Below are 26,731 nucleotides of genomic sequence, written 5' to 3' on the forward strand. Positions count from 1 at the left end.
CACTGGGTTTGGTTTCATTTCAGCCTTTGGGGCTTGGGTAGTCCTTGCACCCCATCTGCATCCCCCTCAGGGATTTCTGCATCCAAAGTGGAGTGGCAGGGTCTCATGGTGGAAAGTGCCCAGGCTTCGGAGTGGTTGCTTCCCGTCCATACAGGCTGTATCACGGATGTAGCTTGGACCCGGGGTTTTGGTGCCAATAGCACGTGATGATTAAGGGCATAAGCTTTGGAATTAGACGGATGTGAGTTCAAATCCCAGCTCTGGTGATGCAAATATTCTAAACGTAATTGTGGTTGCATAACTCTGTGAATATATTTAAAAACCATTAAATTGTACATTTACGTAGATGAATTATAAGGTGTTTGAGTTACATCTCAATAAGGCTGTTACCCAGAAAGATTAGGTCTGCTTTGTTTTAGTTGCGACCTCATCGTGTCCCTCTGCATTTTGGTTTTGGCCTGTCTAAAAGGGGGGGGGGGATCTAATAATTACCTCCTAAGATTGCTGTAAGGGTTTCAATGGATGTGCTTGCGAAGTTTTCAGCACAGTGCCTGACACATGGTAATAAAGTTCCTTTATCATTAATATAACGCTTACATTCTGGAACCAACTCTGCTGCTTGCTAGCTTTTTGGGGCTTTGGGAAGTTTCCTCATATTCCCTGGGCCTCAGTTTTCCCACTTGTAAAGCGAGACGGCGTCATGTTCCTCACGTATATACTGCAGGATTTAAGCAAAAGTGTTGGCTCAGTTCACAGGACCGTGCCCTCAACAAACCACGTAGGCTGTATCTCAAGACCCTTCCCAGGGGCGGAATTTCTCCAGGGGCTTCTATCTTACGGTGTGGCCAGTTTCATCCCATGAGGCATCATAATTTTTTTTAATGTTTTGTTTTATTTTTGAGAGACAGAGTGTGAGCGGGGGAGGAGCAGAGAGAGAGGGAGACCCAGAATCCGAAGCAGGCTCCGGGCTTCGAGCCGTCAGCACAGAGCCCCACGCGGGGCTCGAACTCACAAACTGAGAGATCATGACCTGAGCCGGAGTCGGACACTTAATGGACTGAGCCACCCAGGCGCCCCTCCTCCCGTGAGGCATTAAGTCCCCTGTACCTCACAGGTGTGCACGTGTGAACGTGAACCCCGAGTGGGTGGAGCCTCAGAGCACCAGACGGGCGGCCAGAGGCATGTGGCACGGATAGGAGGGAATTGCATTTGGAAAATGTCTTCAGGGAAAGACATCGGACCCCCTTCTCCGCAGTTAGTTTTTCTGCAAGATGTTGGCTCCCACGGTAGCCCTGAACTCCAAGTTTTTTGTTTCCTAAGTGCCCCAACCCTGGTGCTGTCATCCTCTGCCTTCTATTTGGTCCTCCTTTCAAGCCCTCCCCGGGGCTTCAAAATTGGCAGTTGCCTCCAAGGGAAAAGCAAGAGAGAGTATCAGGCCTACCGTGGGTGTGTCCCATCGCGACCTCTCACCTTCCAGGTGCCTCTCCTCTGCCAGCGTCATTCAGAGTGGTCTTGAACGGATGGCATTGGCATCATGGGCGAACTTGTTAGAAAAGCCAAGCCGTGAGCCCGAGCCTGACCTACTGAGTCAGAATCTCTGGAGACAAAGCGCAGGAAACAGACCTTACGTGTTCTCTTACGTATCTTCACCCGCGAGCCGTCATACCGGGCTTTCAAACAATTATTTTGGTATTTTTTTTTAATTTACAAAAAAATTTTTTTTTACATTTATTTATTTTTGAGAGGCAGAGAGAGACAGAGCATGAGCAGGGGAGGGGCAGAGAGAGACGGAGACACAGAATCCGAAGTAGGTTCCAGGCTCCGAGCTGTCAGCACAGAGCCCGATGCGGGGATCAAACCCACAAACTGTGAGATCATGACCTGAGCCAAAGTCAGACACTTAACCGACTGAGCCACCCAGGCGCCCCTATTTTGGTATTTTTATCCAGGTTTCACAGCTGTTCCCTGAAGGAGTGTCGGCGTTGACACCATCTACTCTAGCATGGCTTGTGATGGATGTCTATAAGGTCCCTTTCAAGTGTCACCTCCGTTAGTTCTCCAGAATTCAAGCTGGTTTTGCTCCAGCAAGTTTTTACCTGAAATAACGCTCGGTACTTGAGTAAGCGCTCAGGAGGTGTTGGCTGAATACGCAGAACTCTGCGATGTAGGCTTCCTTCTTCCCGTTGTACAGACGAGTAAATGGAGACTCAAATGATTAAATGACTTGCCTAACATCACTCAGACAGTCGGTTACCGAACTGGTGTTTGTACCCAGGATTCCAATGCCCACACTGTCCCCATGGTAATGCAGTGGCCCTGGACATGTGAGGGGGCTGGGCACTAAGGGAGGGCCCAGCCGTGCAGAGGGGAGGAGCAAGAAAAACACCCAGGGCCGCCTGGGTAGTTCGGTGGGTTAAGCAGCCAACTTCGGCTCAGGTCACGATCTCGCGGTTTGTGAGTTCGAGCCCCACGTCAGGCTCTGTGCTGTCAGTGCGGGGCCCGCTTTGGATCCTCTGTCCCCCTCTCTCTCTGTCCCTTCCCCCGCTCGTGCACGGGCTCTCTCTCAAAAATAAATAAATATGAAGAAACTATTAAAAAAAAGAAGAGCATCCAACAAGACAACTTTGCCGACATGGGGGCTGGCCTAACACGGGCACTGCCCCTGAGTCAGGATGGGGTGTTGTTGGAAGCACCATCACAGAAGCGAGTCCTGACTTGTCCAGCTGGGTGTGTGGCATGGGGCTGAGCTCCACCCAGAGAAGAGAGGATTCATTTCAGGCCTTCTTTGTGAGGTTTTGTCCTCTGCTGCTTGAGGGCTCGGGTCCCACCGCAGGGATTATGGAAAATTCCTCCTGTATGGAAGGAACGAGCAGGAACCGTAGGAGAGGAGGAATCTGCAGCCCAGACAGAAGCTGCCTGGGTGTAGCAGGGCGGCACTTGGTGGGGACTGGCTCGGTAGGGTGTCCCCTACCCAGGAAATGGGTAGCCTGGTCCCATTTCCTTTCCCCAGAATGGCCCGGAGGTTGCTGGGATGGGAAATCCTTTTGGCTTCTGTGGATCTAGGAAAGTGCGTCACTGGAGTGGGGGTTCCCCGGGGAGGGGAGGAGCCTTTTCCTGAAGGAAGGCTTTTCAACGCCCTCTTGCTTTGTCCCTTGTCTCCATGGAAATGGTGAAGAGGTCCAAACAAGAAGTCACTTCCTTGGGGAAGGGAGGGCAGCCTGGAGGTGGAGAGCCTCCTACCCTCAGAGTCTGGGCTCCAAGCCATGGCATGTCTGCAAGGTGCCATGTTACCGGGTCCCCCTGGGTGAGGGTGGTCACTAGGAGAGTGAGCTGTGACCTCGCTGAGCCCCCAGAAGGTCAACGGGGACAGTCTAAGCATAAGACTCAGAATGTCTGGGTTGGAAGAGGCTTTGGAGACCATCTGGGACCCAGGAGTGATGTGCCTCACCCAAGGCCACACCGTAAACTCTGTACTAGGACTAAAATCACATCTGATTGCTCATTCCTGCTCCAGAAGGAGTCTTTTTCTTTTCTTTTTTTTATTATTTATTTTTGAGAGAGCGTGTGTGCGCGAGAGAGAAAGAGAGAGAGAGAGAGAAAGAGGAGAGGCAGAGAGAGGAGAGGCAGAGAGAGGGACAGAGAGAATCCCACGCAGGCTCTGCCCTGTCAGCATAGAGCCGGACGAGGGGCTCAAACCCACGGACCGTGGGCTCATGACCTGAGCCAAAATCAAGAGTCAGACGCTTACCCATCTGAGCCACCCAGGCACCCCTGGAATGAACCTTTTCCATCATAGTGACCATGCAAATTGTGGTCTTACGTTTATTGAATGTTTACCACATGCCGGGCACAGTGCTGAGTCCTTCCTGTCCGTCATCTCAGTGACTTCTCACGACAACCCTTAAACGTACGATGGCCCCCAGTTTACAGCAATGTGAGCTACTCCAGCTGTGAGTGTGTGGATCAAGGTCACACGGTTGCTAGGTAGCCAAGCTGGTACCTAAACCCGGGACACCTGACAGAAGACCCTGGACCGAAACCTACATCCTCTTCCTGCCCGTTTCTGGGTCTGCTACTTCCTCTCATGGCCCCACTCCCAGCCCTCCCGGCTGAGCCCAGGGGGGCTTCTCACGTACGTGCCAAATGTCTGTCGGCCTCTGATGCCTAAGTGCACGTCGGGTGCTATTCGTTGTAGAACATGACAGCAAGGAAGAAGCTTTAGGCCTTTCTTGAAAAAGCTGCCTAGATTAATAAAGCGATTCTTTTCTGATTGCCAAAATAACATCACAGGTCTTTGCAGAACACCGAGAAACTAGGAATAAGTAAAAAAGAAAGAAAAACACACTCGTATGTTTTCCAGCTTTTTCTCCTGGAAATTGTTCATGTCCTTGTTCATTTACCCATGGATGATCTTAATGATCGTGTTATCGGTTTGCTCAAGGACAGCATCCTTTATATTCATAATGGTGGCAGATGTCTTTTTTTTCTCTCCCAATTTGTTGTGTGTTACTACATTTTAAAAAGTGTTTTTGGAGGTTAGAAGAGGCTGCTTAGATTTTTTTAAACATTTGTTTTCAATGCTTATTTTTGAGAGACAGAGAGAAACAGAGCATGAGCAGGGGAGGGGCAGAGAGAGAGGGAGTCACAGAATCGGAAGCAGGCTCCAGGCTCTGAGCTGTCAGCACAGAGCCGGACAAGGGGCTCAAACTCACGGACTGTGAGATCATGACCTGAATTAAGCTCCTGCTTAGATTTTTTAAAGCGTTTATTTTAAGTATTTAAAAAGTATTTTAAATGTTTATTTTTGAGAGAGAGAGAGAGCAGGGAGGGGCAGAGAGAGAGAGAGAGGAGACAGCACAGAGCTCGACGCAGGACTTGAACTCATGAAACTGTGAGATCGTGACCTGAGCTGAGACCAAGAGTCAAACGCTTAGCCGACCGAGCCACCCAGGCGCCCCACTGCCTAGATTTTAAGGGACCGGTTTTGCCCTGCAGAAACCCTCTCATGGTCTGGAGCTGCCCAGCTGGCGTGGCACACAGACAGGCCTTGACCTTGGCTGCAGGAGGGTTTGCCTGTGGCTGTCAAGGCTCTTCTTGAGCAGCTTGAGCTGGAATAAAGCAGTTCTGCCCTCAAAGGCCCCAGTGTGCCAGTCGGAAACGCCAAAGCCATTTATTTTCTTTTCCTGGGAAGAGCAGGCCTCTGCTCTGGGGGCTGAAAGCCAGGGCTCAGAACCAGGGAGGTTCACGGTCGCCGTAGGTGAGTGTTGTGTAGCCCCTACCTCTCCATGCACACGACTCTGTTCAGCTTCCACTGGCTGGAGTGCTGATGTCATCATCGTGAGTACAGTGTGTGTGGCCACAGGACCACCAGCTGCCGAAAGGCGTCCCGGTTGCATCGCTGTTCACAAAAGTGCCTTCCGTGACCAGCTGACGATGTGGTATTAGGTCACTCTGAGGATGGGAAGGTGAGAATCAGGAGGACAGGGTGCAGGGCTGGGACTAGACTCTGAGTTCAGGTGAACTCTGTGATGGGGACAGGATCCTGGGCCGGGGAAGTCATGGTGGGGGGTGCGGGGGGCGGTGTCAGAGACCTCAAGGGATGAGGACAGAGGAGGAGCCATCTCTGTGGGTACCCAGGCCAGAGCCCCAGACCCCACCTGCCTGGCTCATTTTCTAATCTGTTCTGCTCGCCCTCTGTTTTCTAGGGCCACCCTTCTCCCAATCCCGGCTATAAAAACAATGGGGCACACACAGGGCAATGTAGGGGAATGGGAACACACACACACACACACACACACACACACACACACACACACACCCTGTGTGCTTACCCATGAAACCCCAGAAAGCAGTCTCCTTAAAGTTAGGAACATGACATATCCATGATGCTTATCACTACTAGACAATGGGCACAAGGCATCGTAGATGCAATGAGAAAGAAGGAAGAAGTAAACAGGAACAAGGAGTACTCTACTCAACGACATCCAGGTTATTCAGTTAGAAAACAGACATCCAGGTTATTCAGTTAGAAAACATCGCCAACAATAGAATTCAGTTACGTGTTGGGGTAACAGAGTATCTCTCAATGTAATAGAAGAAATATAACGAAACAAAGAAGTCCATTACAATAGCTGCAAACAGATCTCACGCATCATAGTTACCAAGTTATGCGTACGATGTATATGAATAAAATTTGAAGATATTATTAAGGAATAGACACAAACGTGTGAATAAATGAAAAGACGCCCCCATGAGAGGAAGACCCACACTACGTATATGCCAACTGTCTCTAAATTAATCTCTAAATTTAACATAACTCCAATTAAAAATAGGATTCCCCGTCCCCCCCCCCCCGGAATTAAATATGCTGATATTCTATGGGAAAAGACAAAGATAAGAACAGTCAAATTCTGAATAATGAAAGGTGGTCTAGGTCTGAAAGATATTAAACTACCTTATAAAGCTAAAATAAATGAAGCAGTTTGGTAAATGGTGTGTGAGTAGAACACAGACCAATGAAACCGTGTGAAACAGCCAGAAATATATCCGAATATATGCAGAAATTTAGTTTGTGATTAAGAGGACATTTCAGATTAGGGGGAGAAAAGGAGGTGATTTAATAAGTGGTGTTAGGTTTAGACAAGTGGTAGCCGCGTCTAAAACAAAGTTCAGGTCCATTCTTAGTTACTTCTACCGAAATAAACTCCAGGTGGAGAAAATATCTACATTTTTTAAAACCCCACTGTGAAAGTATTTTTAAAAAGAGGTGGGAGATTTTATTTAAATAGTATCCAAATGGGGAAGGACTTTGTGTGTGTGTGTGTGTGTGTGTGTGTGTGTGTGTGTGTGTGTGTGAGTTTTACAATTTATTAAATAGGAAAGCTGTCCATTTGAACAGAAGAGAGGACATGTATTTAAAAAAATAACATCTAGAGAAAAGTGGTCAAAAAGGGGTATGGTGCGTGTGGTGCCCCCCCTACATTGGAAAGCGGCTGGAAAAGCACCCTGGGAGACCTCGTGCTGACCCAGGAAGCCTGCGCACACCCTCCAAATCCCTGAATTCCAAACTTGATTGTACGAGATGCCATTTGCAACACGCATCAAAACCCTCCAGCCAAAGCAGCTTTTCGAGTCTGAAGGCCCACAGATGCCTTGAGATGGTCGCGCCCGCGTGACCTGGGACCCCGCGGAAGGACAGCAGCGCCCCCGCTCGGGGCATCCAGGCTCAGGTCTCCAACTGTACCAGCCGCCCCTGACCCCGAGGCCCCAGGAGTGGACTCTGAGCCAGCCGGGGCACCAAATGAGGTCAAGGAGGCACTAGGGCCTTGGCAGGCGAGCACAGAGCTGCGGCTCACCTACCCCCGCTCCTTACGGAATCGAGGACGATCGACTGACCTTACCTTACGATTAACATTCTGGAATGACGACGGAAAACACTTACGACGGAACGGTCGTGTTCATGTTTAGTAACTTCAAAACACCACCGGCTTTCACAGAAACGTCTTCTTGAAGGAGCACTAGTCCGTCAAGTAGCAGGAGCTCACCAGGAAGGGGCGCATAGAAACCGGGTGCAGCTCTCACACGCGGGGGGCTCCTCGCTGCCCCTGGCTGCCAGCGCCGTTTAGGTCGTGAAATCAGCGGCACGATCAATACTTTCGCTACGGCCGAGGACCCCGTACGTAAAGACACAACGGCATTTTCAAGCCCAGCGAGCGGCGGCGGCCGGGCGGAAGCAGGGCTGCGACCTGCGGGCACCTCACGGCTCTCAAGGCTCCTCGGAAATTCTGTCTACGGATTGAAGGATTTCGGCAACACGATTCAACGCTTCCGCTCCAGAAACCAGCTGCCGGATGGAGGAGCGGGTGTTGTTCCTGCGGACGCGAAGGTTCTGCGAGGCCACGTGGGTGGTCTGCCTCGCCCCCTGCAGGCGCGGCGCCCTGGCCCGACCGCAGGGCCTCCTTCTGGCGCTTGAAGTTCGAGACCTAGGCCTGCAGCGAGCTTCTGTCCCGCTTCGGTTTCAGGAGGGGACCTTCCGCCCTTACGGCCCGGTTTGTCATCGGCGCCAGGTGCTGCTGCCCCTGCTGGACCACTGACTCCAGATCTCGGCCGTCACTTTCCGCCTTTATCGTTTTCGCTTCCGGCTTCCGCTCCAGCGTCCTCCCGGTTTCTGCTTGAGTTTCGGAGAAGCCCTGGACCTCAGGCGGCTTTCCTCTCGGCCTAGAATTTTCAGCCTTCAGCGCTTCGTGGCGTATCTGCAGCGTCCGCGGGCGCCTGTCCCCCAGAGACTCTCCGGGAGCCGCGAAGTGTGCGCTGGGGCTCCCCGCCGGAGAGAGAGGCAGGCGCGGGAGTCAGGGTCGCTCAGCATCCACGGGGGCAGGGTCTCGGGCCCCACCAGCTCCCACGGGGTGGAGGAGGAGGAGCCTCCCCCACTGGACGGCGAGTAGGCCCCGATCCACCCCTCGTCCTCGTCCTCGTCCTCGTCCAGAAGGTCACCAGCCCCTGTAGGGTCCTCGAAAAACGGCTGCTGCTATTCCAGGCCGTACCCCCACGGTCTGGGGGGTTGGGGAGCTGCGGCCCAGTCCCGGCAGGTGCCTTGCGGGTTCCTTTGAATAAATCCTGTTGTTGGCGGTGTCTTCTCCCGACAGGCCCGGGTTCTGGGTTTTCAGAAACTCTCTGAAGGAGAACGGATCGGCCTCTGCAAGATCTTCAAGCTGATCGATCTCCAAAATGTGCCTCCTGGCGGGCCTTGCTTAGTGCATCTCCCCCTTTCCGTAGCCAAAATCTGGAGCCCGTCCCGGCGGGTCGGGGGCGGCCCCGGGGCCCGGCGCCCTCGGCCGCTCACCGTCCGGAATATGACGAGGCCCCCGGCTCGTGACATCTGCGGGGGACGCCAGGGCAGCGCGCGTAACCGGTCGTTGCGGGCCCGGCCCTCCCTAACCCGGCCGCGGGGGCTCCGCCCGAGTCCCCCGCCCCTGTCGCCCGCCGCCCGGCCCAGGACTTTGTCTTTTTAAACCTGACACAAAAGTTCAGACTCCACATAAGAAAAGAAGCTTGGCATAAATCGTTTCATGAAATCCAGGGGCACCGGGTGGCTCAGTCAGTTAAGTGCTCTGGTCATGATCTCACGTTTCATAGGTTCGAGCCCTGCCTCGGGCTCTGCGCTGGCAGTGGGGAGTCTGCTTGGGACTCTCTCTCTCCCTCTCTCTCTGCCCCTGCCCCACTCACTCTCGCTCTCTGAAAAATAAACAAACAAAGACTAGCAACTCAAAAGAGAAGAGAAAGGCATGAACAGAGTTCTGAGTTCAGAGAAAACTAAGTAACAGTGGCCTTTAAACATATGGAGGGTCCTCACCCTCACCGTTGGGGGGAAAAACACCACAAATTACAACTTCTGTGACAGATCATGTTCACCTGTTAAACTGGGCAAAATACAGACGTCTGCGAACCTGCCGTTAAGGGGAGATACCAGCACTCGCCGTCACTGCTGTTGGAAGGCACAGCCTCTTGGCAAAGCCGTTTAATGAGCTCTCTCAAAAAGGAAAATGCACTAACCCCTGACCAGGGACACCACTGCTCAGCATTCACCCTGCACACGCATTCACACCTTTGCTCAGGGACGTGTGCGTAAGGACATTACGGGTAGTAAAAGATCAGAAATAACTTACATATGTATCTACAGAGGACAGGTTAAATGAGATGCCAGGCACTCTTACAGTGAAACACTCTGTGGCCTTTAAAAGCAACGCGACGGCTCTATAATGACATGGGACAAGCTCCTAAATGTACAAATTGTTATCGTCTCCGGCTGGGGCTTCCACACTCAGGGACAGAGACTCAGGGAGAGGAGCAGGAATTTGATTTTACTGTACATACTTCTGGAGCATTTAACTTACAAAAATGTTTTTAATGTCTATTTATTTTTGAGAGAGACAGAGCGTGAGCAGGGGAAGGGCAGAGAGAGAGAAGACACAGAATCCAAAGCAGGCTCCAGGCTCTGAGGTATCAGCACAGAGCCTGATGTGGGACTAGAACTCATGAGTCGTGAGATCATGACCTGAGCTGAAGTTGGATACTTAACTGACTGAGCCACCCAGGTGCCCCTGGCATATTTAACTTTTTAAAATCATGGACATATGTTCTTTTTTATTTATTTTTAATTTTTTTAACTTTTTTTTTTTTTATTGTTAAGAGACAGGGAGGGGCGCCTGGGTGGCTCAGTCGGTTGGGCGTCCGACATCGGCTCAGGTCATGATCTCCCCGTCCGTGAGTTCGAGCCCCACGTCCGGTTCTGTGCTGACAGCTCAGAGCCTGGAGCCTGTTTCAGATTCTGTGCCTCCCTCTCTCTCTCTGACCTTCCCCCGTTCATGCTCTGTCTCTCTCTGTCTCAAAAATGAATAAACGTTAAAAATTAAAAAAAAATAAATAAAAAGAGACAGGGAGAGACAGAGCATGAGCAGGGGAGGGGCAGAGAGAGGGGGAGACACAGAATCCGAAGCAGGCTCCAGGCTCCGAGCTGTCAGCACAGAGCCCGACGCGGGGCTCGAACTCACAAACCTGATCATGACCTGAGCCAAAGTCAGATGCTCAACCGACTGAGCCACCCAGGCGCCCCAGATGTATGTTCCTTTTTAAAACTATATTTAAATCATTGTAAAGAAAAGAGAGAAAGTCTGAGAGCAGAGTTGGGCTCAAGATATACTATCTGTGTGGTGACGGGTAAGTTGTTTAATGTCTCTGGGCTCTTTCGCTTTATCGGTAATACACTCGTGGTCTATTTGAATTCTTAGGCCCTGGCCTCTTAGACACTCCCAGTAAAGCATATACAGGGCAGTGCTGTGATTAGAACCCAGGTCGGTTGGGCTACGTTCATTCTTCCATTTCATTCCTTTGTCCATTCAACAAATTCCTGTGATTTTTTTTTTTTAATGTACTTGACAGAGACAATTGAAGTGTTTGCTATGGGCCAGGCATGGTTCTAGACGCTTTACAGTTACTGACTTATTTAATCTGCACTACAACCCCCTATGACAGTTACCGTTACTGTCTTACTCTACAGGTAGGGAAACTGAGGCACAGAGAAGTGAAGTAACTTGCCCCAGCCCCGTGTCTGGTGGGTGGCTTAGTGAATGCCATTATTGCCAGGCAGGCTGCAGAGCCTGAGCTCTTTCTACAGCACCCCATGGAGTGTGGGGCATGGGGTCCCCAGGTCAGTGTGGAGGTACTCATAGCACTAGGAGGGGCTGTGAGGTGATGAGCCTGGAATCTTCTTCCCCTCTTGAACACCTGCTCATGGAACAGCCTGACCCATCCAGCCCCTCCACCTCTTTGAGTAGGGCTGGGGAAGAGAGCAGAAGAGGCTTTCTGGTGTCCAGAAAACATGAGTTCCCACAAGCCAAGTGGATGCCCGGAAAGTACCAGAGCTTGAGCTGTCTTGCAAGGGCCAGGGAACCCCAGAGACAAGCAGCTGAGGGGGGCGATGAGGGGCCAGGGGTCAAAGCAGGTCTCCCCAAGGACGGAACCATGGTGAGGCGTTGTGGAAATGACCACCACCACGGGCAGCTCTATGTTCAGGACGGGAGCTCTGGGAACCATCTGGGTTCCTCGTATCTACTGGGGAGATGTGGGCACATAGATGGCAAACAGGGCCACGGGAGTGGCTGAGCCTACCAGGGAGAGCGTGTGGTAGGGTGACAAGAGCCCCCAGGAGCATCACCATTTGAGAAACAGGCAGACGAAGACGGTTCACAAAGAAGATGTGAAAAGGATGGTCAGAAGGACGGGAAGAGAACGGGAGGAGAGGGCGTGACCCTCTTTCATGACGGCTGCCAACAGAAGCCCTGAAAATGTCCTGTTCAGATATGGACAGTTTCTTCTCCAAGGTGAACTGGAGAAAGAATTACCTGAACAATGGAGCGGTTTTCGGCTGGCACTTCCCTTGTTTTCTATTCTCACAGAGATGACACGTTTTCCCATATGTTGTTTTGGCAGAGATCTCTGCATAAACACGTTTACACACACATACACGTATATTTGCAGGTGCACAGATTTAAATCAATTAAGCTAATATTTATTGAATCTCAGTTGTGTGCGAAGCACGGCACCTCCCAGGGGTCTGCCAGGATGTGACGGCAATGTGCTAAACGCCGAGATCCAACCGTGAGCCCAGACGGATGGGTTCCCCCAACAGGTGTGTGTCCTTCGTGCAGGACTTCAGAGAAGCCTTTACCAAACTGTGCATCAGACTTAGTTGGTTGATTCACTGGACCCAATCCTGGGGCAGAGAAACCCACCTTCCCCGAAAACCTCCTGCTGAGTGAGAAACCAGCTCTTGTCTTGTTGAAGCCACTGATATTCGGTGTCTGTGAATGTTAGAATCCTAATTAGTACTTACAGACATATGGCCCAGAATGACTGCAGAGAAAGGGCAGCCGCCTGTGAAAGATGTTCCCAGCTACGCTGCCCAGGATGGCTCTCAGTTTTGTAACACTGCTTATTAAATTTCCTGGAACTCGGGGCGCCTGGGTGGCTCAGTCGGTTAAGCGTCCGACTTCGGCTCAGGTCACGATCTCGAGGTATGTGAGTTCGAGCCCCGCGTCGGGCTCTGTGCTGACTGCTCAGAGCCTGGAGCCTGTTTCAGATTCTGTGTCTCCCTCTCTCTCTGACCCTCCCCCGTTCATGCTCTGTCTCCCTCTGTCTCAAAAATAAATAAATGTTAAAAAAAAATTTTTAAATTTCCTGGAACTCAAGTTGCTGTTCTGCGCTCGACCCTCTCTCCGCCTTTGCACCTGCTCTGCCTCTCGGGCATATAACGGGGTGTTCCAGACGCACAGACCACACGTGCAAGAGGCGAGAGGGAGGGCAGCACTGCCAGGGGAGGTCAAAGTGGTCCAGCCCCTGGGGATGCAGAGCTGGTGGGGGGAGGGGGAAGGGAGAAGAGAGGAGGGAGGAGGGAGGCTGTAGGTCAAGATGTTTTTAGATGGAGCTGGAAATAATCCTGAGGCAGAGGGCAATCATTTGGAAAGAGTGAGGAATGCTCCTCCTTTGGAGACTGATTTTGAAGAGGTGAAAATAAGTGAGCATCTTCCTTTAAGGTTTCTTTTGCTTTTACAATACCGGAAAGAAGTTTGGCAAGTCGGGGAGGAGAGGTGTCACTCAAATGCAGTCCTGTTGCTGTGGGAAGGGACATGGGATATTATGGTAGCACATCCATAGGGGACCCAGGTGGCCTGGCAAGATTATGCCTAAAATAGCTTTTATTTGGGCGCAGGTTCATGTTGCTTAATATAATTTTTAACGTTATAATTATGGGGAAAGTCCTAACATAGGCGAAAATGACACAATGGTCTCCCGAAACAGCATGAACTCAGGATAATCCTGTCTTATTCCCACTGCTATCCATTTCCCCTCCCTTATTTTAAATTCTTTTTTTTTTTAAGTTTATTTATTTTGAGAGAGACAGAGAGAAAGTGTGTGTGTGAACAGTGGAGGGGCAGAGAAGGAGGAAGAGAGAGAATCCCAAGCAGGATTCTGCACTGACAGCTTGGAGCCCAATGAGGGCCTTGATGTCACCAACTGTGAGATCGTGACCTGAGCCGACACGAAGAGTCCAACGTTCAACTGACTGAGCCTCCCAGGCGCCCGTCCCCTCCCTTATTTTAAAGCCAACACTGGGCGTCGTATTACATGATCCATAAATATAGCATTTTAATATGTATCTCTGAAACATAATAAACATAACTGCAAGGCCATTATGACATTAAAAATGATTTTTAAAATATCAACAATTTTATGGATGGTGTTCAAATATTTAATTATTTAGTAAATGTATTTAAAAAAATTTTTTTTAACGTTTATTTATTTTTGAGACAGAGAGAGACAGAGCATGAACGGGGGAGGGGCAGAGAGAGAGGGAGACACAGAATCAGAAGCAGGCTCCAGGCTCCGAGCCGTCAGCACAGAGCCCGACGCGGGGCTTGAACTCACGAACCGTGAAATCATGACCTGAGCCGAAGTCGGACACTTAACCGACTGAGCCACCCAGGTGCCCCTAGTAAATGTATTTTTTTAATGTTTATGTATTTTTGAGAGAGAGAGAGAGAGAGAGACAGAGCACGAGCTGGGGAGGGGCAGAGAGAGAGGGGGACACAGAATCGGAAGCAGGCTCCAGGCTCTGAGCTGTCAGCACAGAGCCCCACGCGGGGCTCGAACTCACAAACCCGGAGATCGTGACCTGAACGGAAGTCAGACACTTAACCCACTGAGCCACGCGGGGGCCTCTGTAAATGTACTTTTATTTACAATTCTTCCGTTTGAGTCAGATCTAGACAAGACCCACGCATTGTGATTGGTTAATATGTCATTGAAGTATCCTTTAATGTACAGATTTCCCGTCTGCCTCTCTCTTTTTTAACCCTTGCAATTTATTTGCAGAAGAAACCAGTTTTTGCTTGGGCCCCGGGAGAGCCTCTCCCATGTGGACTTTGCTGTTTGCACATTCACGTGCTCGAGTATACCCTCCATACTTCCCGTGAATTGGTCGTTTCATCTAGAGCTGCGGCGTCCCATATGGTAGTCACCAGCCAAAACCAGAATAAATTAGGTAAAATTTCAGCTGCTCGGCAGCCACATGTGACTCTCCTGCCACATCAGACAGTACAGATTATAGAACACGTCCATCAGGCGGGCAAAAACTTCTCCTGGACATTTAAAGGCTGAGAAGCTTACCTAAAATGTAATTTTTTTTGGAAGACCGTTTCATCAGGACACTAGCCTTTGACGCTATAGCATCCTTTGTTCCCCGGGAGAAAAGTGTCTTTGGAGTAAGTGACCCCAAGGTCAGCCCCTCTGGTATTCCCTCTCTCCATCCAGGCATCTCGGAGTCCTCCTCGAGACTTTCCTCTCCCCCTGGTTTGTATTGTTGCTTTTACCCCCTAAGCGCCTCTCAAATCGGTCCCCTTGTCTCTATTTTTGGAGCGAACACTCTGCCCCAGGTCACTTTATCTCCGAGAAACCGAAATGCTCTTCTGCTGGGTCTCCCGCGGTCACCTCGGCCTGCACCTGGGGCCTTCTCTGCAGGACAGCGGCAGGAGCTCTGTGCTCAGAGCACTGGAACATTCCCGTCTGGATCAGGAACGCGCTTACCACGGGGCCCACTGTGCAGTGAACAGTGATGCAGAGGAAGGCACAAAATGCTGGGACCGGTGCAGTAAAATTGAGGACCTGGCCAGAGTTTCGTTTACTGAGTCCTGCTCTAGCTTCTGGGCCGTGGGAGTGAAAAAGACAGGGTAGATGCCCACCTTCCAGGAGGAGGGAGTTTATTTTCTAAGGGAGAAAGGCATACTCTAATCAGGTAGATAAATGAACAGTAACAACTTAGATCACGTCAAGTTTTGAGAAGAACATGGAGTGATTGGATAGAAACCAGGAGTGGTGGGCAGGGTGGGGGGGGGTCTACTGTAGAGAATGGTCAGGGGAGGCTTCCTGGAGGAAGTGACATTTGAGCAGAGCCATGAAGGGTGAGAAGGATGAGGACACAGCTGCCGAAGAGCCCCGGGGAGGGGAAAGCCAGGCGGTGGGAGGAAAGCCAGGCAGGGGAAATAGTCAAGTGCAGAGGACCGGAGCTGGGAAAGAGCCAGCAAGTGACTCGGGGAAGATGACCTCAGCCTCAGTTTTCGCATCCGTAAAATGGTAACAGGGGCACCTACCAACGGCCGAGGCTGCAGCTATCATTGTCAAGATTATGATTATCGTTTAGTTCAGGAGAGGTTTTAACAGAGCAAATAAATGGTTTCACCCAGACCAGACAACAGATTCATTAGTTGTATGTTGTGACTTCCCCTGGAGAATATGGTTTAGGCTCTAGAACTCGTAATGACACTAGACCCTTACCTCGCCCCGCCTCCACATGCATGGACACATGCACGCATATCCACACACAAGTACACATATACACAGCATCTACGAGGGGTTTCGGTTTGTGGCTGTCGGATTCCTGTTCCCGAACACCACCTTGGAGACAGTGCAGATTTTGGCATTTCAGGCTTCAAGCTTTCAGCTCATCCCCAACGCCCCCCCACACCCCTTCCTTGTAAATCTGTGGGACGAGCAGGCTGTCAGCAGCACAGAAGGAGGGGGGGTGGGGCTGGGGGTGGGGACCAAGCCACTTAATCAGCTGGGAAGTCTCCTCAAAAGCTCCTCTGCCTCAATCCGCAGGGAGACCGGGGGACAACTTGCAACACAAGTTGGGTCCTTAAAAGGCAGCACAGAGACCAAGCCGGGGCGAAGGGAAGGCATCCTGGGAGGTGAGAGCATCACCTGTGGGGTGGGGAGAAACAGGTGTTTCCTGGGGAAAACAACAGCTGCAGGGAAGAGAAAGGTCTACAGGGAACAGCAAAGGCAAAAAAAAAAAAAAAAAAAAGAAAAAGAAAAAGAAAAAGAAAGAAAGAGAAAAAAAATCAAGACAGAGATGATTCCACCTCTTTTTGAATTATGGACACGCTCCGGGGACTCAGAATCCAGAGGGCTTTCCTGTGTTATGGGGCTGTGGGGACACCGTGCGATACGGGGTATGACGCTTCCTTCTCTCCGTTCACAGCAACACCATCCTCTCAGCTGCTCCGACCAAAACCGTGCGGTCATCGTTGACTTCTTCCCGCGTCTCACATGCCGCAGTCATCCCATCCGGAACGCCCACCGGTTCGACCTTCAGAAGGTATCCAGAACCTGAGCAGACCCCCTCTCCCCACCCCCACCGCATCACCTGTCACGCGGCTCAGGGAGAGGCTCTCCTTCCACGTGTCCTCTTCCAACCCATGCCCCTCTGCAGTCTGGCCTCAGCACCTGGCCAGAGCGACCCTGTTCCTCTGAGGCCCCCCCCCCTCCCCCGCCTTGCTTGCAAAGCCAAACGCGAAGTCCTGGGAGGGGCCCTAGCAACATCCAGAAGCTACCATGTATGTGCCCAGCTGAGGTTGTATGGTGACATGAACATGTCCTGTGTGCCCTTGCCCAGAAGCGTGTGGGTGTCAGGTGATGTATTCGTTTCCTATTACTGCTACATCAAATGATCAGAGCATCATAGCTTAAAACAGCAGAAATGTATCCTGTCTCAACTCTGGAGGTCAGAAGTCCGAAATCAACCTTGCTGGGCCAAACCCCAAGACTCTAGGGGAGAATCCATTCCTTGCCTCTTTCAGCTTCTGGTGGCTGCCTGGCATTCTTTGGCTTGTGGCTCCATAAATCTAATCTTGTCTCCGTGGTCACATTGCCTCCTGGTCTGGGTGTGTCTAATCTCCCACTGCCTCTCTCTTGTGAGGACACTTGTCATGGCACTCAGGGCTCACCCAGATGAGCCAGGAAAATCTTCATTTCAGGATCCTTAACTTAATCACAGTGTGGTCCAATGAGATGCAAAGAGACCGCCTTGTTGGGCCTTCTTGCAAAGACCGTGTGTTTTTCCCCGGAAAACAGTTAACGAGTAAAGATTCGTGATCAAGAACTTCTTTTGCAAGAAGGAGCAAGCTGAAGATTAAAGCACAGAGGAAGGAAAGGCCTGAAGAAGCAGAGAGAAATGGGGCCAGCATCCTCATGACATTTATGAGCTCCTGGATCACACAGAGCCTGAAGCCCTTCTCGTCCACCTCTGGTCTTTTCAGTTATGAGACCCAGTAATTTCCTCTTTCTTTTAAGCTAGTTTGAACTGGATGTTCTGTCACTTACACCAAAAAGAGTTCTCATTGATATTCTCTTTAAACCTCAAATTCTTACCTAAAAATAGGTTAAATATCTTACAGAATTATGATAAAATTTAATTTTTTAATGCTTATTATTTATTTTTGAGAGAGAGAGAGAGAGCAGAGGAGGGGCAGAGAGAGAGGGAGGCACGGAATCCAAAGCAGGCTTCAGGCTCCGAGCTGTCAGCACAGAGCCCGACGCGGGGCTCAAACTCACAAACTGCGAGATCAGGACCTGAGCCAAAGCCAGATGGATGCTCAACTGGTGGGGCTACCCAGGCACTCCCAGAATTATGATAAAATTTAAATGAAATGGCATGTATAACACATATATGTTAATTCCTGGCACGTAAAAATTCTCCTTGTGAATGATGGCTGTTAATATTTAACAATTGACCATCACAAGATACGAACTAGATCTTACATCAAGCTGGTATGTTTGGGTTATAGTTACCAAAATCTAGAGCCTGGGGCGGAATCTGGGAGACATGGGAGCAGAGCTGACGCGTTCCCTGTGGCTGACCGTTTACCTAATGGCGTGTTCACTAACTGTCAAGTGTCTTGGGGGGCTGCAGGGGGGTCTTGTTCTCATCAGGAGCTCATGGTTTCTCTTGTCAAGGTAAGTTCAGCATCTAGTAGTCAGGCGCCTTCGATATTCCCAGAGCAGGGCTGGGGACTGGAGATCCAACAGGAGGGAGAAGCGTGAGTTCAGGCTGCAGCAGGACTCACAGTCTGATGGAGGAGGCGCAGGCGAATCCGGTAATCACACACGCAGGTGGAGTGCAGGCTGGAGTGCTGGGTGGGGTGAGATGGTGGAGGATCCAGGGCAATCTGGGAGGGCTTCTGGGAGGCGGTGATGTTGGCACTGAGACCTGAAAGACGCACAGGAGCTTATGAAATAAAGAGCATTTTGAGCGGAGAAAACTTCATGTGCCTGTGACACAGGGAGTATATTCTGGGCTGAACTGTGTCCCCACACTCCCCATTCGTGTGTCGAAACCCTAACCCCCCATATGATGGCATTTGGAGGTGGGGACTTTAAGGAGGTAATTAAGGCTAAATGAGTCACAAGGGTGGGGTCCTAATCCAATAGGACTGGGGTCCTCACCAAAAGAGGCTCAGACACCAGGGATGCGTGTGCCCAGAGCCGAGACCACATGAAGACAGAGGCAGAAGACGGCCATCGACAAGCCCAGGGGACAAGCCTCAGGAGAATCCCACCCTGACATCCTCGATCTTGGACTCCGGCCTCCAGAGATGTGAGCGAATCGGTTTCAGTTGTGTAAGTCATCCGGTCTGTGGCAGCCTTAACAGACTCACACCGAGTATCAGAAGTCTGGGGACCCCCGGCCAGGACAGAAGGAGATGGGGGTGGGGGGTGGGGCGTGCGTCACGTCCCACAGGCCGACTTAGGGATTTTTTGGTCTTTATTGCAGGAGCCGTTGAAGTATTATTTAGGGCAGAAGTGACGAGTATATAGAATCTGCACACAAGTAGAAATTGAAGCTCACTTTGAGAAAGTAAGAGGATTTTGAATCTGCCCTTATTGTGGTTTTTTTTTTAATTTTTAAAATATTTATTTTTGAGGGAGAGAGAGAGAGAGACAGAGTATGAGTGGGGGAGGGGCAGAGAGAGAGGGAGGCACAGAATCTGAAACGGGCTCCAGGCTCTGAGCTGTCAGCACAGAGCCCGATGCGGGGCTCGAACTCACGGACCTGAGATCATTCATGACCTGAGCTGAAGTCGGAAGTTTAATCGACTGAGCCACCAAGGCGCCCCTGCCCTTCTTGTGTTCGATTTGTCTGCCTCACCCTGGAGTGTGACAGGGGGGCTGGAATTGCCCTCTTGGCTGCTGAGTCACGTTGCCCAGCTGGTGCTTGATGCTATTCCTTGAGTGAATAATGGCGAGATTTATGGGTCGGTGGGTATCTCGAGGGTCCAGAGGGAGGAGAGATCGCTCTGCCTGGTTGGCTGGAGAAGGTAGGACTTCGGACCAGCTACGGAATTTGTGGGACCCAGTGCAAAATGGAAATCTAAGGCCATTGTTTGAAAATGATTAGGAGTTTCAAGACCGTGACAGCAGGGCATTAACTCAACCGTGGGTCCTTGCGAGCTCAGGGGGCTGTGTGACGGCACAGGTCACAGATCTAGGAAGCCAGCCCTGGTTGGAGTACATCCTGGAAAGCTTCATGGAGGAGGAGGCAGCATTTGAGCTGGATTAGATCTGGGCCTGGGGAGCGACCTTCTCAGACAGAGGGGTGGAATGGTGTAGGCAAGAAGGTGGACAAGCACACCTCCCGATACGAGCCCAGAGGTCATGGGCGGACACTCTCTTTCACTGTTTAAAAAAAAAAAAATCTGTCTGAGGCTCATTCCTCCGAGCTCTATTTTGGGGTGGGTTTCATTAATAACAGATGAATTCTGGCTCTGGGGACACCAGAGGTAATTTTTCACTTTTATTAGGGCTTGATGAGCTCTAAGCGTCATGCAGAAGCCCAGCCCCATTTTCAAATGGGCTCTTTTCCATCCTGCTCCTTTGCAAGCAAACAAAGGCCACCAGCGAGGAAGGCCTGGCTCGATCACAGAGCGCTGGCACGGTGCCTTTCGACGTCAGCAGCTGTGCCCCTGGCATCTGCCGTGCTGAGGTCCTGGGGTGGCACACTGCCTTGTGTTCGTCGCGGTCTGGGGGCTGGCATGATGGGGAACCCTGCCAAGAGGGGGCCTGGCCGGAGTAAACTGATGGAGGGTAGCTCTGGGGGCTTCACCGGTAAGAGGTTCGTCGTACTCATATGAGTTTCCTCGGGCCACCATAACAGCCACGATCTTGGAGGCTCACGCAGAAACGCACCGTCTCAAAGTTCCGGAAGCTACAAGCTGAGCATGAAAGTCAGCAGGGCTGTGCTCCCTCTGAAGGCTCTAGGGAAGAATCCGTCCTGTCTTTCTCTGGCTTCTGATGGTTGCCGGCCGTCCTGGCCGTTCCCTGGCTTGGCATCACTCCTGTGACCGTCCCCCTTGTCATAAGGCATTCTTCTCTCTGTCTCTGCGTCCCAATTTCCCTCCTCTTTTGAGGACACCGGTTACGGCACCCTAATGTAGTAGGACCTCATCCACAAAGACTCAGTTTCCAAATAAGATCACGTTCACAGGTACTGGGGGTTAGGACTTGATTATATATTTTGTGGGGGGGGGGACACAATTCAACTCACAGCTCGGGTCTCCTGTCCTCCCAAGATACTAAGAATCACAAGGAACATCTGCAGGGGGCCCTGCACTTCACAAAGTATTTCTTTGTTTTTAATTTTATTTCTTTTTTTTTCTTAGCGTTTATTTTTGAGAGAGAGCACGTGTGCACGCGTGCACGTGTGAGGGTGGGGAGGGACCGAGAGAGAGAGGATCTGACGCGGGCTCCGCGCTGACAGCAGAGAGCCCGACGCGGGGCTCGAACTCACAAATCGTGAGATCGTGACCTGAGCCCAAGTTGGACGCTTAACTGATGGAGCCACCCAGGTGCCCCCACAAATGTTTTTCTAAACCCTCTATGGGGCGCCTGGGTGGCTCGGTCGGTTAAGCGTCTGACTTCAGCTCAGGTCATGATCTCACGGTCCGTGAGTTCGAGCCCCGCGTCGGGCTCTGGGCTGATGGCTCGGAGCCTGGAGCCTGCTTCCGATTCTGTGTCTCCCTCTCTGTCTGCCCCTCCCCCGTTCATGCTCTGTCTCTCTCTGTCTCAAAAATAAAAAAACGTAAAAAAAAAAAAAAAAAATTTAAACCCTCTGCCCTGTCTCCTTTGCTCAGCAGCTCTGTCAGGTAGATTGGGAGGAAGCCCTGTGCCCATTTTACAGCCAGGATAATTGAGTTGTAAAACATTTTAAGTCGCAGCAAGGGACACATAGACAGCTGTTAGAAATATTTAGGGAAAACCCACGAATTGGGTGGCGGGAGGAAAGAAGGAGGTAAAGTGGGCAAGAGAACTGGAGACATGAGACGGGCCAGCCACTCTGAGAAATGCTCCCGAGAAAGGTTTGGGGATCACATTCTTGTCTCTGTAACGCATCAGCCACAGCTCAGCATTTGTTGAACGTTCACCGTGTGGCAGGCTCCGTGCTAAGCCCTGTAACCAGATCCTTGATTTAATCCTTACATCTGCCCGGTGCCGTGGGCTTGATTACTACTCCCTCCCTGTTCACAGGAGGGAGCTGAGTGAGACCCAAGGGGGTAAATGGAGAAGCCAGTAGTCGAAAGTCAAAGCTTACACTCCGTCACTGGGCCATTCTCACTGCTGACAGTGGCCCACACGTGAGGGCCAGTGACTGTCCTATCAGACCCGCTGGGCCCTGTGGCAGGGCATTAGTGTGGATGGGCAGGAGCTCAGAGTCCCATGTAATGGGGAGAGGAGCCCAGGCTTGTGGAGGTATCTGTCACACGGGTTGGGAAAGAGGGTATAGACTGGGTACCAAAGTGCTGTAAGGATCTAGACTAAGGGTGACAAACTTTTCCTGTTAAGGGCCAGACAGGAAATATTTCAAGCTTTGCAGGCCATATAGTCTCTATCACAACTACCCCACGTATAATATGCAAATGAACGAGCGTGGCTGTATTCCAATAAAACTTTATTGACACTGAAATTGGAATCTCATATGATTTTCCTATGTCATGAATACTATTTTTCTTTTCTGTTTATCGGTTCCTCTGCGGTCTCCTACTCATTGAAAAATGCAAAAACCACTCTTAGCCTGAGGCCGTGCAAAACCAGGCAGGGGAACGGATTTGGCCAGGGGGCCGTGGTTTGCGGAAACATCTGAGGACTTGGCCCCGTTGGAGGCTATCGGAGAATATGGCCAGGGTGCGACACTTTCCATTAAAACTGTCACAGGAGCACAAGGGGGCCACGTGAGTGCTGTGATTTCTGACGAGTGCGTTTCGTGTAGCGAGTCCCCGAATGACCTGGCCTTCATGATGGCACCGTGATAAGTGACACAGAGGTTCTGCCTTAGGAACCCTGAGCCGGGTGTGCAGATAAATGCGCCTTCCTAGAGCTCTTGCTGTCAGGAACACCCCGGTTCCGGGCACCTGCTAAGGGGTCCAGCAGCTGTGCGTGGTGGAGGCAGGACGGGGCTGGTCCTTGAGCCAAGCTGAGTACCCTCTTCGCGCCATTAGTTCTCAGAAGACGCCGGGGCGGTTGTGATGGAAGCCAGTCTTGGGCCTGGAAGGAAGGTGTTCGGGCGGGAGCTGCCCGAGGAATGATGCAGTTTGGGTGGGTTACAGAGGCCTGTGATGTGTGGCACCATTGAGCAGGGGGGTGTGCAGGCTGTGGGCCGTAGGGCCTCCCTGCTCTTGAGCAGGAAGGAGGGAGCGTGAGCCCGCCCTCTCATTTTCCAGATCCATGCAGATCACCATCTTTTCCCGAGTGGCCCCCGGGGCCTGGAGAACTTGCCGGGCCCTTTGCTGGAAGTGGGGTGCTGCTTTCACGTTCCAGCACCAGCTGTGTGACCTTGGGCAAGGTGCTGAAGCCCAGTGAGTCTCGGCTTCCTCCTGTCTCCCCACGGGACGGACCGTGACCCTCTGGCGGTAGGTGGTAGGGTTGTCGGGAGGATGTAGATGGGACAGTGCAAGGTGCCTCGCTCCCCGGAGATCCTCTGTGAGTGGTGGCAGCGACAGGCCACACGTCCGCCAGGCTCAGACGCCGCTGTCATCGAAGGTCACTGAAAATTTGGCCTTAAGGGACAACGTCCTTTGCCACCAAGCCTTGGAGTTAGATTTCTCCTTCTCTCTTGGCGTCCAGCCCCTGGGGAAGGTTAACTTTGTAAATTCTCTTCGAGACGCAAAATCCACCGGGCCGTCTCTGCCTCTCCCTCCCCCGACCCCATCCCTTCCTGGGGCAGACAGAAGGAACTCATCAGACATTCGAAGGCGGGAACTGCACTTTTTCAACAATTGAGACAAAAAGAAAAAAAAAAACCGAAATTAAATCCAGCAATTAAGTTCTAATTGACAATTACTTCACTTCGTGGCTCTGTGCCAAGGTTGGGAGCCTGGCTCCCACAAATGGTGTTTTTGTGCAGACTCGGGGAGGAGGAGGTGAGGGAAAGGGGGCTAAGGAGGTGATATCTGGGGACAGGGCAACAAAGGCCACTGACCCAATGCCGGCATTCTAACTGTTGGGGTGGGGGGTGGGGGCTGGGCTGGGGAACCCGAGGGCCTCTTTAGAACTAAAATGGTGAATACGGTGAACTCTGGGCTTTCTTTAAGCAAATTTTGCGTTCTAGGGAGAGCCCATCCTGGCAGGCCTGGGGTAGGCACCCTTCTGTTCACACCTGGGGTGGGGACATTCTGTCTTCACACCTGGGGTGGGGCCCTTCTCTGTTCACACCTGAGGAGGGGGTCCTTCTCTGTTCACACCTGAGGAGGGGGCCCCTTTTCTGTTCACACCTGAGGAGGGGGCCCCTTTTCTGTTCATACCTGGGGTGGGGCCCTTCTCTGTTTACAGCTGACATGTGGATCTTTCTCTGTTCACACCTGGGGTGGGGACCTTTCTCTGTTCACACCTGAGGAGGGGGAACTTCTCTGTTCACACCCGGGGTGGGGGCCCTCCTCTGTTCACACCTGAGGAGGGGGAACTTCTCTGTTCACACCCGGGGTGGGGTCCCTTCTCTGTTCACACCTGGGGAGGGGGAACTTCTCTGTTCACACCTGAGGAGGGGGTCTTTCTCTGTTCACACCTGGGTTGGGGGCCCTTCTCTCTTCACAGCTGACCCGGGGACCTTCTTTGTAGACAGGGAGTTTCAGGGCCTTGTGGTTGACTCTGGGGCAAGGAGCCACGGCAGTACCCAGGCCAGGCCACCCTGCAAGGCTTCTAGAGAGCCAGGAGGGCCTTGTGAGGGTCAGCCTCCAGGTCGATCTATATTCGTACCCTGGAAGAGGTGGGGGAAAGAGAATCTGCTGCTCCGGTCAGTGGATTCCATGGGCCGCTTCTCTGCCTCTCGCCCCCTCACCCGCTCATCCATTTACTCCCACGTTTGCCAACTGCCGAATTCTCCCACGAACATTTACGGGGCATCTAGAAGTTACTCTGCAAGCCAGGAAGATGGAGGGTGGACCCTGCCCTCAAGGAGAAGGGAAATGAGACCCATAGAATATGACCTGGTATTTACTGAGTACCTGCTGTCCCAGTCAGCTCCGGCTGCCGTAGCAAAATACCACAGACTGGGAAGTTAAATGACAGAAATGTATTTCTCACAGTTCTGGAGGCTGGGAAGTCCAAGACGAAGGTGCTGGCAGATTTGGTTCCTAGTGAAGACTCTCTTCTTCCTGGTTTGCAGACAGGGCCTTGCATGGAGGAGACAGAGAGAGAGAGAGAGAGAGAGAGAGAGAGAGAGAGAGGGTTCTCTGGTGTCTGTTCTTTAAAGGACACTAATCCCATTAGACCAAGGCCCCACTCTCCTGACCCCATCTAACCCTAATCACCTCCCAAGGGCCCCACCTCCAAACACCATCACACTGGGGGTTAGGGGTTCAGCATATAAATTTGGAGGAGACACAAACCTTGAGTCCATAGCACCTACAATGGGCCACCCGTGGTGTTTTACCCAGGTAACTGCTAAAACCTTATAAAATCCCTCTAAGGTACATATGACTGTCGCTTCCGTTTTGCGGACGAGGAAACCAGTATTTAGGGCAGGTTAAGACGCTCCCCTCCTCAAGGTCCTAGAGTAAATCAATCTGGGACGTCCGAGACTAGAATCCAACTAAGTTTTGATTCAGAAGCGTGTACCTTTTCACGACCTGCAGGTAGAAAGCGATACGTGTCCCAGGAGAGATGAAGTCACATCATGAGTCATGGAAACACAGATACAAACAAAAACACTCGGTATCCCAGCTCTCCCCCTCCTCTCGGTGGAGGAATTAAAGGCAACGTGGGAAAAACAAAGATGTGTTCCTGGTGCCACCGCTGAGGAGGGTGGCAGGTCTGACCCCTCTGGTAGGAGCCCCCGCACCTTGGCTGAGCATTTGGGGCAGCAACACGGGGCGTCCCGGGCTTGCACCAGCTGAGACCCCGCCACGTCACCCAAGTGTGCCAAAATCACGCTCCGGTGGGTTGCCAACGATGAAGAATTGCTCGGGAGGGAAATTCCACATTATACGTTGCAGCCAAGACAAGAGTTCCGGAACCCCAGCTATAAAATAAATCAAACACAGGCGTAACCACCGCCTGCACCGTTCAGAGGAATCTTCCAGATCAGAGCCACAGAGGGAAGTGGAAGGGGAATGGGCCTCTGAGTCTCCCCAGTGATCGTCTTGCTGCCCCTACATTCCTGCTGCTGCCTCTTCTCCAGATGAGCTGATGCTCAGCCACACGGCACTGGGTCCCCCCACTGCCCCCCTGAGCCCCGAACCCCGTCCTCCCAGATGCTCCTCCTCTGCTTGTCCACCTGGCAAGCTCCTTCTTCAAGGGCCTGCTTGAGAATCACCTCCCTTGGAAAGCCTTTCTCAACCACATCCTTCCCCAAGACCATGCATTGCTTCTTTTCCTATAATCAGCCCCAGGGCACAGCCTTCGAGGTCACGGGCTGAGCCAGACCCGGGCCAAATCCCAGCTCTGCTACATTCTCTGTGAACGTGGACCTGGGATCTCACTTCTCTGAGCCTCCGTCTCCTTCTCTGTGAGCTGGAGGTAATTCCGAGACCCCACGGGGCTGCTATTCTCCGTGGAATGCTTCTTGAGTGTCCCCTGCGTGCCAGGCATCGTGCTAAGCTGCGAGGACACCGTGGCAAACAAGACGGGCGGTGTTTTCTGAGGCGTTGATGGGGTAGTTTATGAAACGGGCTGAGCACCGTTCCCGAAACTTAGGATAAGCTCAGTAAATCGGTCGTTAGGATCATGGTCCCGCAGGATTTTGTGCAGACTTCCGCTGTGAGACTTTTTGCACCGTCCTGGAATTCCTGGTGCGTATGCGTTCTCCTGCGCAGGTGGTGAGCACCCCTGTGTAGGGACGGTGTCGTCTCTG

At 51.7% G+C, this 26,731-nt stretch overlaps 1 pseudogene; it reads right to left on the reverse strand.

Annotated features, from left to right (window-relative positions):
- Positions 1 to 26,731, reverse strand: part of LOC102958038 — a 108,698-nt pseudogene that overhangs the window by 15,751 nt on the left and 66,216 nt on the right.

Source organism: Panthera tigris, chromosome F2 (assembly GCF_018350195.1).
Source record: "Panthera tigris isolate Pti1 chromosome F2, P.tigris_Pti1_mat1.1, whole genome shotgun sequence".
Classification (NCBI taxonomy): Eukaryota; Metazoa; Chordata; class Mammalia; order Carnivora; family Felidae; genus Panthera; species Panthera tigris.